The 12,782-nt window shown below is 43.3% G+C and overlaps 1 long non-coding RNA gene across 7 annotated transcripts in view; it reads left to right on the forward strand.

The window, feature by feature from the left end:
* LOC308593957 overlaps positions 1–12,782 on the forward strand; it is a 38,949-nt gene that overhangs the window by 21,629 nt on the left and 4,538 nt on the right. For all 7 annotated transcript variants that reach the window (XR_014011140.1, XR_014011141.1, XR_014011142.1 and 4 more), the window contains one exon: positions 9,752–9,877. This is a non-coding gene — a long non-coding RNA (uncharacterized lncRNA). The remainder of the gene's footprint in view (positions 1–9,751; positions 9,878–12,782) is intronic.

The raw sequence follows: 12,782 nt of genomic DNA on the forward strand, positions 1-12,782 counted from the left end.
CCTTATGGGTGGAAGACTCTTTGGGGAGCATTTGCTACAATGCAGAAAGCGACAGCCACTTTCTCAAGTGCAAATAGAATTGAGTGGATGCGGCGGCGGCTGTTTTCCTTGGCCTCTTACCATTTCTACCCATCTTGTTCTTGCTTAGAAGCAATTGAAAACTCCATGCTAAGACATTTCTTCCAACTGCTAACCTGGGTGTTTGCTAACAATTTTGGTCAGTTAGCAGGCTTAGGTGCCTAAAGCCTATTTAGACTGAATAAGTGCCTATGGTGGTATTGAACGCCGATCGAGTTATTTGGTCATGCCTTACTGGATCAGACCGATAACTATCTAGTCTAGTTTCCAGCAAGATGATTGGCTGGTCACAAGGAGAGAATGAAAGTGATGACCTTCTCCAGATGTTGATCCCAGAGTCAGGTACATTCAGTGAATCTGCAGCAGAGTCCCCCAAACTTGGGTCTCCAGCTGCTGTTGGACTACAACTCCCATCCTCCCTAGCTAGCAGGACCCAGTGGTCAGGGATGATGTAGAATTGTAGATGGTGGAAATTGGAGACCCAAGTTTGGGAAGCCCTGGTCTGCAGTCTGTGTACACAAATTGGTGAGCTCTACACTCATACAATTATTAAATGGGGGAAGAGTCTGTGTACCTGTGTACAGAAAACCTGAACTGCATAAATCAAAATGTGCATACTCTTTTTATTACTTTTGACCAGTGTAATGTGTGATGTGCAACGGGTAAGCAAGCCTTCTTAAAGCATGGAAAGAGGGTGTGTGTCCCGTGCAGCCTCTGTTGCTGCTCCCATGTCTTGCGGAAATGGCAGAGATCCAAAAATTTAACAGCTAACTTTAAGTGACACAGTGTTCAGCTGCCAGTCGGATGCTGGTAGCACCCAGAACCTTCGGTTTTTAAGGAATTCAGCCACTATGTCACGTCTTCTTCTGCATACACCTTATAAGCACAATAACTTTCCCGGTCCTGAAAGAAGTGGCTTTCTGATTTTGGACATAATGGAAATTTATTTCATTTTGTTCTGCCTTACAAAACCAGGTCAGTTGGCAACTCTAATCCTTGCGTATCTGAAATGCGCTTGAAAGTAACAGAGCTTTGCACACTGCTCCATCCTGTCCCTGAGGTCATTCTTCCCCAAATGTGTCAAACAAAGGGCCAGCTGCATTATCTGACCACAGCTTGGTTACACATGCAAAGCAAGTGATGGGGGAGGAAGAAGAGAGGATCATCTATTATTAAAGTGTGAATGGCGGAGACTTTATGGCCCACTGAACTTGTATTGTGTAATAAGAACAGAAAGAGAGGCTCTCTGCTTACCTAGTGCCTTGGGCTCATGAGGCTACATCTGAGACACAACCAGAAAAGGAAATAGGGAGAAACTGTGTTATACTGGTTGTGGCTACCTAGATGAACCTCATGTGGGTTTAACACTCCATGGGTTGTGTTTTTTTGTTTTTTGTTTAAAGGAGCTCTCTACCCACAGGAAACGAATTTCCACAGAGGCTAAACTATTGTGACCCTGTCAGCCAGGCAAAATAAGAATAGACTTCACCCTCAGAAAAAAAAATGCAAAAAGGACATTTTTAACTGTGAGTACCCATCTCAGTCACCACAAAACACTCCCAAGGAAGGGTTTGCTTCAGACATGTTGGTTTCCCCCTCAACATTAGTACAGCAAGCCACAAAGACTGTAGGAAGCCCAAGTGAATACTGACTCTCCTAAAATACATTTGGCCATCTGGCTGACTCACTGACATTCATGTGGCCTTCCCACGTTGGGACATGATTTTCCTTTCTGGCAAATGTGTTCATGGTTAAGGAAATGATCCTGTGCGCAGAGGCCTTGAGGACTATTCTCTTATGCTTTTTGAGAACTGGCATGTTCTGGGGGTGTTGATAATAGCCTCATGGATTCCACACCCCATCATCTCCTCCACAGTCATCCAGGAGATTGCGGTGGTTCAGGGGGACCAATTCACATGCAAAGGCAGCAGCCGGTATGGAAAACCTGGATATTCCTTTATCAAACCTTTATAAGGTCTTCTTGCCCAGCATGGCCTTGAATGCCATTTGCCTAGGCTTTGCCCTCTGCCACAGTCTTTGGATTCTCACCATGTCCTCTGCATGATTCAAGAGGGAGCTAAAAAATACGACTTTTTGTGTGTATATTTCGTTCAATGCAAGTTCCACCTGGTCATTCAACAGATGAAAAACTGGGGGCTCAGTGTGCATCTTTTCCTGTTCCCTCTTCATGCCATTTTCCTTGTGTATCATGTCTATTAGATTGCAAGCCTGCAGTGAAGGGCTAATTTGTTTCTAAATCTTTGTACAAGTCTCTAGGACGCTTAAGCACTTATGATGTTGATAATGAGGAAGCAGTCGCATATGATTGTCCTTTAGAGGTAATTGGTGCTAGTGTACACTAACATTGTACACAATTGGATCAACTAGTGTGGAAGATTCTGCAGAAGAACTGCTACTTCTCATGCATGGGTCATAAGTGTGGCCAAGCCCTTAGGTAAGGACCGGTGAATATGTTTAAACTATCTCAGGGTATTTTACTTGCAGGTAGGGATGGAGGAGAAATTTGATTTTGCTTGCATTTTAATGAGAACTACCTAATTCAGACATCTCAAACCAATAGGCAAACGCAAAGCCAGCTATCCTTTGAAATTTTCATTTCTCCAAATTCTGCAATGCAGTTCTCCAACCAAACAGTAGGACCAAAAATGCATATACTGGGAAAGGGAGAATAAAAAAAATTCCTTCCAGTAGCACCTTAAAGACCAACTAAGTTAGTTCTTGGTATGAGCTTTCGTGTGCATGCACACAAAAGCTCATACCAAGAACTAACTTAGTTGGTCTTTAAGGTGCTACTGGAAGGAATTTTTTTATTTTGACTATGGCAGACCAACACGGCTACCTATCTGTAACTGGGAAAGGGACAGTTCATAAAAATGGTTATCAGATCACATTCAAAATGCATTATAATAGAGAAAACTGCTTGTAAAATATTCATATTACTCAAAATTGCATATAAAAAAATCACACTAAAATGGAGAAAAGCAAATTAAAATCTTGACGAATTTTCATGAGGATTAAAAAAAAGAAGAAGTTGCAAATTGCTGTGGAAACATTGAAAACTGAATTTAAGACTGGAAAAACGAGGAACTGACAGATATTCCCGCCCACCCCCTTGCAAGTGTATCAGCTTGATCCTCCGAGGTGAGCTATGCACATGACATCCGACTTTCGTGCATGTCATTCCTATCTGGACATCAAACTCTTTGAGCAGGTGCTCAAATGTCAGGTGCTGCTCAGATGGCTCCCTTCTCCAAATCATGAGACAGCGCTTTGTGCGTGGAGCTTCTTTCGTAAAAACAAAATACTATTCTATTGACCAAAGACCATTACAGTATTAACCATTCAAGAGAGGGAGCAGAGGTCTGCCTTCACCCTTCTTCCACCCGAAGCCCAACGAATCAGCTCATGCAGCCATAGTGTCTCTGGGACTGCTCCAATGGATCAGGGAATGTATGCATTTAGGCACAAAGTTCTAGTCTGCAATTCTAAGCTTACTTGGTAGTATTTTCCTTTGAAGTAAGTAAGATGTGCTCTCTAGCATTCGGGCCCTGAATAACTTTAAAATGTCAAGAGCCCTGGAAGAGTATAATAAATGCTTTTAGAATATATTTGGGGAATGATCTACTTGCAACGGCAGCAAGCCTAAATAACAGGCCCACGGGCATCTCAAAGAGTCACGGCAGGTTGTCTGCAATTTAAAGAGCAACATATGAAAATGAATGGCTTCAGATTGGTCAGCCCATACTCTTGCCATTATGTAAAACATATGCTACTTATACAACATTTGCATGTAAGCTCATACATTTTGGTTACACATGGGTTATCTTGGAACCCTTAAGGCCCCTACCCTATTTGCAAATATTTGATTTAGATGGAGGCAAAGCTATCATGCAAACATAAACATATGCGGAATGGTGAGGGTAGTCAAAAATACAAATTGGCTTCTCTATTGTTAATTCACTTCCTGTTTCATGCATGCAGCTATCTGTCTGGATGTCTGTCTGTCTGCTTATCTCTCTAAGTACCCACATTGCTGGGTGTTAGTGATACAGTGGTACCTCGAGTAAAGAACTTAATTTATTCTGGAGGTCCGTTCTTAACCTGAAACTGACCAGGCTTTTGGTTCTTAACTCAAATCATACTGCAGTATGATTTATGGCCTATTTACATTCTTCTTGTTGGATGAAAACCTTTAGAAATGTCCCCCCATGTGTTTAATTAGGGTTGCCATATTTCAAAAAGTGAAATTCCTGACACCCCCAAAATTGTTCAGCTTTTTAAAAGGAAACCACCCAAAGCAGCTGTCTTCTGCTTTTTCCATCGCGTTGCAATACATCCGAGTTTTCACTGACATTTTGCCATTTTGGCAAAATTCCACCCTGCCGCCATTTTTACACCCAAAAACCAGGACATGTCAGGGATTTTCCTGACGTATGGCAAGTCTAGTTTAAGTTTTATTCAGCATAGACCCATTGAAGTTAATCAACATGACTAAGTTAGGTCCATTAATTTCAATAGATATACTCTTGAGTAAAACCCTATGTATCTGGTTTTTTTCAATGGCTGACAAGCTTTTTTAGTATTTTAAAATATTTTGTAAGTTGCTTTAAGCCATTTTTGTGCTGGCAGTTGTGGAAACTAGGCCTAGGCCAGGCCCGCTTCACAGGTAGGCGCAGAAGGTGATTGACAGCTGGGAGGCCTTGCCCACCTGTCAAAGTGGCCCACCAGGGATGAGTGATCTAAAGGTCTGGCCGGGCAGGCTAAAAAGGTTCTCCACCCCTGCTATAGACCTTTTGCTACGTCTCTCTCTATTACTGTTGCACTCTAAGCTGTTCTGCCCCCTTGCTCCCACAGTAAGCATCAAAGTATGCCCCCCAATCTGCCATGGCGGTGACCCACTTCTAGCTCATCCATGTTTACATCTGGTCAGGCTGGAAGAGGGAGGCCAGGGGGAATGTTTAGTTACATAGATAATCCCATCTACATTTCTAATTATTTTTACAAACTGAGTATCCATCACAGAGACAGAAATGGCTCTCACCTCTGCCACGTTTGCTCACGATGACGTACTGTGGCAAGCTGTTACATACGTAGAAAACAGGATGGCAAGAGCCCCCACTTCTCGCCCTCAGTGAAAATCTGCCTGAGTATTACTAAAGAACTATAGCCGTAATGATGCTCTCCCCCTGCCTTCCTCTCTTTCCTTCCAGATGTTTTTCCTTTTATTTTCATGCAGGGATTGTCACTGTTTCCATAACACAGTAAATCAGATTATTCTTTTGATTCCTTCCACAAGTATAGGGCTCTGAATCCTGTAGTGGCTAGTGAGCGAGAAACCCACTGGAGTCCTCTATATATGTTTACTTAGTCTCAATGTAAAAACATTTTTTAAGCAGGCAGACATCTGCCAGAGCGGGTAGTCTTTTCATTGATTGCTGCTATAGGAGCCCTGGAGACAGCAGAACTGATCCACGCTGAACTAAAGTTTCCATAAATCTGCCAGGCCCAAATTCTCCAGTGGCCTCTCATCCGGCTGCTTAGAGCTTGTTTCCTTGCTTTTGATCCATGCTGGTGCCAAGTTCAAATAAGCCTCCTCGTTAGCAGAATCCTTGAAACTAACACCCTGGCCCTAAACCTTTTGGAAACACCGAAGTCTCTTCCTTCTGTTGAATGCCTTCCTCTATTCAAATGGAAACCAGGATTTCCTTAATGGGTTTGGGCCTAAGATGCCTGGCTCAATTGACCTATCCTTCCCTCCAGTGTTCCTTGCGTGTCCTGGAGAGATCACCCGCATGCTGCTCAAAATCTAAGCTGGAAGGAATTTAATAGATGTGGAAGATCCATCTGCTAAGATCTGTTTCGTATGTGTCACACAGAGATTAATCTCTGCTTCAGAAAAAAAAGTGCACCCTTTTAATGTATGCAAAACTGTATAAGCATTGGTTTCCACCGCAAGCGCACAGATGGGGAAGAAACTGCCTAGGCAAGAGATTAAGGGGAAGTATGATACAGAACCTGCCAACCTAGCAGTTCGAAAGCACGTCAAAGTGCAAGTAGGTACCGCTCTGGCGGGAAGGTAAACGGCATTTCCGTGCGCTGCTCTGGTTCACCAGAAGCGGCTTAGTCATGCTGGCCACATGACCCGGAAGCTGTACGCCGGCTCCCTCGGCCAATAAAGCAAGATGAACACAGCAACCCCAGAGTCGTCCATGACTGGACCTAATGGTCAGGGGTCCCTTTACCTTTTTTATGATATGGAAAGGGCTTTCAGTCACATAGAAGATACAGGAGACCTCTTTTCTGTTGCCCCAGTGGCAGGACTAGAACCAATGAGTAGAAATTGTGCAGATTTAGAGTAAACATTAGGCAAGTGTTTCTTTCTAATAGCAAGAGCCATTCACAGCAAAACAGACCATCTTGGGAGCTGATACACTCTCCTTCCCTGGAGGCAGAGGCTGTCAGGGATACTGGAGCTGCATCCTAGATTGTAGGCTTAGACTAGATGACATCCAAGATCCCTTCCAGATCTCTGATTCTATGTTTTCTGGAAAGCTAATAATCCAATCCGTAGATAACCAGTAAAAAGTGGAAATAAAAAAAATTCCTTCCAGTAGCACCTTAAAGACCAACTAAGTTAGTTCTTAGTTAGTTGGTCTTTAAGGTGCTACTGGAAGGAATTTTTTTTATTTTGACTATGGCAGACCAACACGGCTACCTATCTACTACAGTAAAAAGTGGGTTTCCAGTACCCTGTGATTGGACTCTACATGGCATCAGTAATGTTTGACAGGTGAATCATGTAGGATTGCTAGGTTGTAGGGGAAGTTTCTGTCCTGATTTTTACCAAAGTTTTTAATCAAAAGATAACACAGAGATGAGGAAAGCAGAAATATGCTGCCTAATGCCTAGCATTAAAAAATAATAATAATGTGAAGGCACCCAAGGATTTCAACTTCATTTGAAGAATATATTTTGAAGAATGGTAAAAGTTTGATCATATTTAATTTGCTGGGTGTCTATGTGCCTTTTGTCTATTCAGGATTACATCTTCAATATGAACAATCAAAAAGATAAACAAACACATAAATACAAAAACTATGTGAGGTTCTCACGTAGTTGCAATACTGCAGTAAAATGGCATCATATTTGCTACCAGAACACACGAGGATCATTAATACTGGGCCCATTTGTTTACAATTAATAAAACAGCTGTCCATAATATGACCTTTGGGTGACCTTGACATATTTTCTGTTAGCCGAAGGCGCAGACCTTCAAAGCCGTCTTGTTCTATCCCTCAGTAGAAAGAAAGTAGGATTAAGAATCTCGTTTAACAGACGGGTGAGATGAAGTTGCCATTTGGGATCACATGAGGCCCTTGCTTCCTATGGATATATCAGAATCTATTTAGAGGACCCTGACACCTGCAATATTCCAGACAGTAGATGGTAGATTCATAAACAGAAGATGGCATGAACAACAGAGAGCCAGCTATTGCTTCGCAGCTCTCCCATCTGTCATGCTTTTCTGTGCCATCAATTATGGACAATGTCCAGTCATCTTGATGGAGCAGATTGTTCCGCTTGCTCGATAGCCAATATGGATTTCTGGTCACGAAGCTAGCTGTACTAGAAAGATAAATTTATGAAAGGTACCATCATTTACTGCTGTTTCCTATTCACCTTGCTACAGGAAGCATTCAGGAGAGAAAATGGAACCAGTTGCAAAAATGCGGGAAGGGCCTCTCAGTGAAGGAACAGGGGAAGGAGGCGGAATCAAGAAAGGGTTGGGGAAAGCCAAAGGGCAGATGAGCCCAAAGAGCAAAACTTCAAGATGATTTAGTGCAAATTAGATACTCTGTAACTCCCCCCCCCCCCAAGGGTGGTGCCCTAGGCTGCTATTCAGCGCATACTTGTGAGTGAAATGGATATTCTAATCCAAGTAACTGTCGTCTAGAGTTAATTCTGCCATAATAGTGACAATAAAAACCTGATATTCCTCCTTCCTTCTCCTAGTCCTCAAGCCGGTTGAATCCTGCTATACTGCATGATCAGACTGAACTGAATAACACGATTCTTCTCGTACAGAAAATTGGGTCCGATCAGTAGTTATTTGCATCTATCTCTGTTGATGTGAATCTTAAGTCTAATACCTCATGAGGGCTTTCATTCCCCCCCCTTTTTTTTAAAGAGACCATTTTCTATTCTAATATTTGGGAATCATGACTAGACTTTTAAAAGCTAGTGTGCAGGGCAATCTGGTGTGTGCATTGTTTCTGTGTGGAGACTTAGGGCTGGATTCAGCTAATGAGTCCCACTAGAGAAAGCTAGCGCAACATCTTCCACTGGTGCAGTGGAGCTTTCTGCCCGTCCTGTGTCATCCAAATTTGCTTCAGAGTGTGTGTTGGGGAACCCGCAGAACAGGGTGGAGAGGAGAGAGAGAGATCATTCCATCCAGCAAGTTGCCATGGTTGAACTGGTGGTACAATTTCCTTAGCACTACATTGAATTCCTTCCATTATCTGGACGGTGGTTATCTAGGCAAGGTTTCTAGGGATTTATCAATGGCCAGGGGAAAACCAAACTCCATTTTATAGATACAGCTAGAAAATGTTGCTATCCCCATGCAAAGAATCCACACAATGTAAGAAGAGCCGGCTGGACCAGGTCAATGGCTTGTCTAATCCAGCATCCTTTTCTTAACTAGATGTCTATGTGAAGCCCACAAGTGGGGCCTAAATGCAAGATCAGCTTCCAGTGTATGGTATTCTAAATCATCCTGCCTCAGACATGGAGGCACTTACATGCTCCCTCCTAAATGTCTGCCAGACTCTACTTCAGAGATGGTCCCAAGATGAACAATGAAGAAATTCCTGCTAAATTGGACAGTGGAAAGTGATGAATGTTGAAGACATTTTTCGTATGCAATGTGGCATTAGTGTACATATCTATTTCTATCTAGGTATTCCTTTAATATATATGATATTTACCACTTCCTGGAGATGTTTTGCTTCTTATGGATCTTCAAGACCTGGTCTTGAACAACCAGAATAAATGTCTTCATAGTTTTCTGTGATGTATCATTCACACACAGAAGTCATCACAATGTTGCGGTCATCAAATGATTGACATGCATATGTGAACTTGCTCCTAATGATAATGACAAAGAAACTCGCTCATGGTAATAAACTGACAGATGCATTTGTAGGGCATATGTTCTAGATCAGGTTTTATAGTATTTTTTATTGATTGTTGTTGGTTGATTTTTTTAAAAAAAATCTATTCTTGTTTTATGGTATTATTGTGCTGATAGGTGCCACTGTTTGTTTTTATTGTACTCTGGGATCTCTGGCAATGAATGGCGGGTAAGAAATGCTTTAAATAAATAAATACATGCTGCTCTGAAATATTTAAAAACACCTCATTTGAGGATTATGCAAAGGTATACAGCCAAAATCAAGTAAACAGGCCATTTATAGAATTGATAGCCAATCATACAGTGACTGCTGGCAGGGCTGTACAACATTTTCAGGTCATAATTGACTGTCACTTTAGCGTGGAATGAGCCTCAATTACTGCACAGAGATCATGGCTCTTCCTAAAGAATTCAATACTGCCTTTGCTTTAAGAGTTTGCTTTAAACTCTCCATTACAGGATAATGGCCTGCACAACCGCAGCATCAAAGATAAAAAAACAAAAGGAGAAAAACAATGGCAAGCCAGTTCCTATCTCACCTTTGCAGAGGAAGACAAGCCAGACTAAAGCAACGTTTGTGCTAAGGTTAGAATGGGGAAATGGGCTTATAACTCCTGTTCTTTTCAAAATTTTGTTGGGCATTGGTTATTCTGAGTAGCTTCTTTAAGAGACATAATAACTCGTTCATTTGTCTGAGGTCATGTACAGATCATTGTATAAACATCAATAGCTGCTCGGCAAACCTCTGGACTGCAACATGCTGGCTGTGTGTGTGTGTGTGTGTGTTTGTGATCCAGTTGCCTCTACTACTCAAGCAGCTATTGATTGATTAATCACAAGGCCAGACCTGGAGCTGCTAACAGATGATAATGACCACCTGAATTGCAGGGCCTGCATCTGATATGGGGTCATGGAGACAGGTTGAGGGTACTGTTGGTGCACCACTCACCTTGCTGCCCTACAGCCTCCCCGACTGACTTGGCCAAGGCTGTCTTTGGTGTGGTTTTGGAGGAACCTAGGACTCTCATCCTGTTTGACTTCAATACCTATGCCTTGGTTGCCTTAGGGCCAGCTCAGGCTTTCATGGCAATCATGACACTGTCTCAGATGGTCATTGGTTAGTCCACCTCCTGGCAAGGTTCAGAGTTTTGGTGGCAGTCCTACCCTGCAGAAGTCCACCCCACCCTAGACACCATTCATGCAATTAGCAGTTGTGTGAACGCTTCCTTTTTTCAAAGCAAGCAGTGGTGGAGTGGTTGCCCAATCCAGCTGTAGGGGTGTAGGAGGTTTTCAACCTCTTGTCTTCTCTTTGGGTCCTAATCCAAACTGGGGCCTTGCCAATGCTCTTTGCATTGGAAGGAAAGCTCCCATTCATGCCAGTAGAAGCTGCCCTTCCAATGCAAGTGAGCGCTGGAGAGGTTGGAGAGCCAGATCAGGATCAGAGCAGGGGACAAAAGGTTAAAACCTCCTACCTGTATACTTCCTAGGGTTCTGGTCTGGATTGGGGCCCCAATACCCGCTGTTCGCTTTAAAAAACCAAACAACCATGGAATTGCTGGTTATGTGAATAGCATCATGTCTAGTATGGCACAGAGTCTGAGTATCTGTTTCTCCTAGAATGGGGTGTGGTGGTCAGCACTCTCCTGGTTTTAAAAAAAATAAGTGGGTGACCTTTATTTTATGAGCTTCGGGAATTTGAAAGATTTTGGGGTCAAGGTTGTATGGTAGGCATACTTTTCCCACTGGAGGATTGAAAAACACACGCACACAAGGCCAGGGTCTCAATTTGGTTAGGGAACACTGGAGGCTTCCTGGTACAGAACTGTACCATTGGACCAACCAGCTGAGTGGCATTGGCTCTCCAGGTTTTCAGCCGGGATCCTTTCCCAGTCTTGTTGGGAGATGCCAGGGATTGGACCCAGAGTCTTCTCTGTGTAAAGCAGATGCTCTGCCACTGGGCTGCAGTCCCTTCCCCTGTCCTCCCCTATGTACACAACCCAATGGTTATTTCTGTCCTGGTCAGCGTGGTGTAGTGGTTAAGAGCAGTAGACACGTAATCTGGTGAACCAGGTTCGATTCCCCGCTCCTCCACATGCAGCTGCTGGGTGACCTTGGGATAGTCACACTTCTCTGAAGTCTCTCAGCCCCACTCACCTCACTGAGTGTTTGTTGTGGGGGAGGAAGGGAAAGGAGAATGTTAGCCGCTTTGAGACTCCTTCGGGTAGTGATAAAGCGGGATATCAAATCCAAACTCTTCTTCTTCACTCACAAAATGCACACACAGCCTAAAATCGCCACCTGGTTACACAGGCCTGCCTGGAGGGCTTTTGCTGTTGTAGCACTTCCACGGCAGTACCATTTCGTAGGCAGAACAAGGGTGTCCTGGCTGCACTTGCCCCAAAGTGGTGTAACATTGCTGTTGGGAGCAGGTTCCTCTTTCACAGGATTAACAAATACTGGATATCGGGTATCAGATGCCAAATACTGAATTTCAAATATGTGTCGGAGAGCTGACACCCAAGCCTGGAAACATCTGTGAGTGCAAATCTATTTCAGCACTAATTACCATCTCTTCTGGATTGCACCAGCTTTTTTCAGAGTCTTTCTTTGTACGTTGCACCGTGACCTCGGCGATTCCCTTTGCTAGAAGCAAGCTAGGTCAAACACAGTGCACATGCGGGAATTGTCATCAAAATCTAGTTCCTTTCAGCGCTCCATAATGAATTCACTATGTGGCTGCCAAATTCAGTCCTATTATAGGCAAAAATATGTCCACAGTCACTCTCCAAAATAGTCCCATCATGTCAGTTTTCTCGCCTTAATTTATGGCACTTGTTTTCTGACTCCATGCGTATTTATGTGCAGCTGGGACTCTTGCTCTAGCACAGGCCAATTAATCTGGCAAAATTCCTTTTAAGTGAGTTCTCCACTTATTCTGTATTGTATATATTGTGCATTCATAGTCGGTTCTCAGGCCAAACTTGCTACGATTGGAATGCACAATGGCAGGAACTCCCAGAGTTTCTGCTTGAATGTTACATTCACGAGTGATTCCATCTGCTTGCAAAAAAAAAAAAAAAGAAAGAAAAAGAAGAAAAAAAAGAAAAAGAAAAGAACTGTTGTTGCGTGTTCAAACCCTGAAACCTCCCCCCTAAATAAATTCACACATGACTCAAAATTTTGGTTTGGTTTTTGGCAGAATTTAGGCCACAACTTTATTGATTACAGAAAGTGACTGGTTGCATGAAAGTGACTAGCTCCCTGCCATGCAGATAGCGCTGACCCAGGGCACCAGCATAGGTCAGCCAAGGGTGAACACCTGGATAAGCGGAAAGCCAGGAACGGGCTAAGTCCGCCACCCAAATGTCCCCCTGGACTCAGGCACAGGCACAACCCCCTCTCAGGGGTTGACCAAACCATCGAGTCCCTAGATTCCTTTAACGGAATACCCTTCACATAGGGATGGTGAAAGCATTCTCCCATCCCTATC

Source organism: Podarcis bocagei, assembly GCF_964188305.1.
Source record: "Podarcis bocagei genome assembly, chromosome: 8".
Taxonomy (NCBI): Eukaryota; Metazoa; Chordata; class Lepidosauria; order Squamata; family Lacertidae; genus Podarcis; species Podarcis bocagei.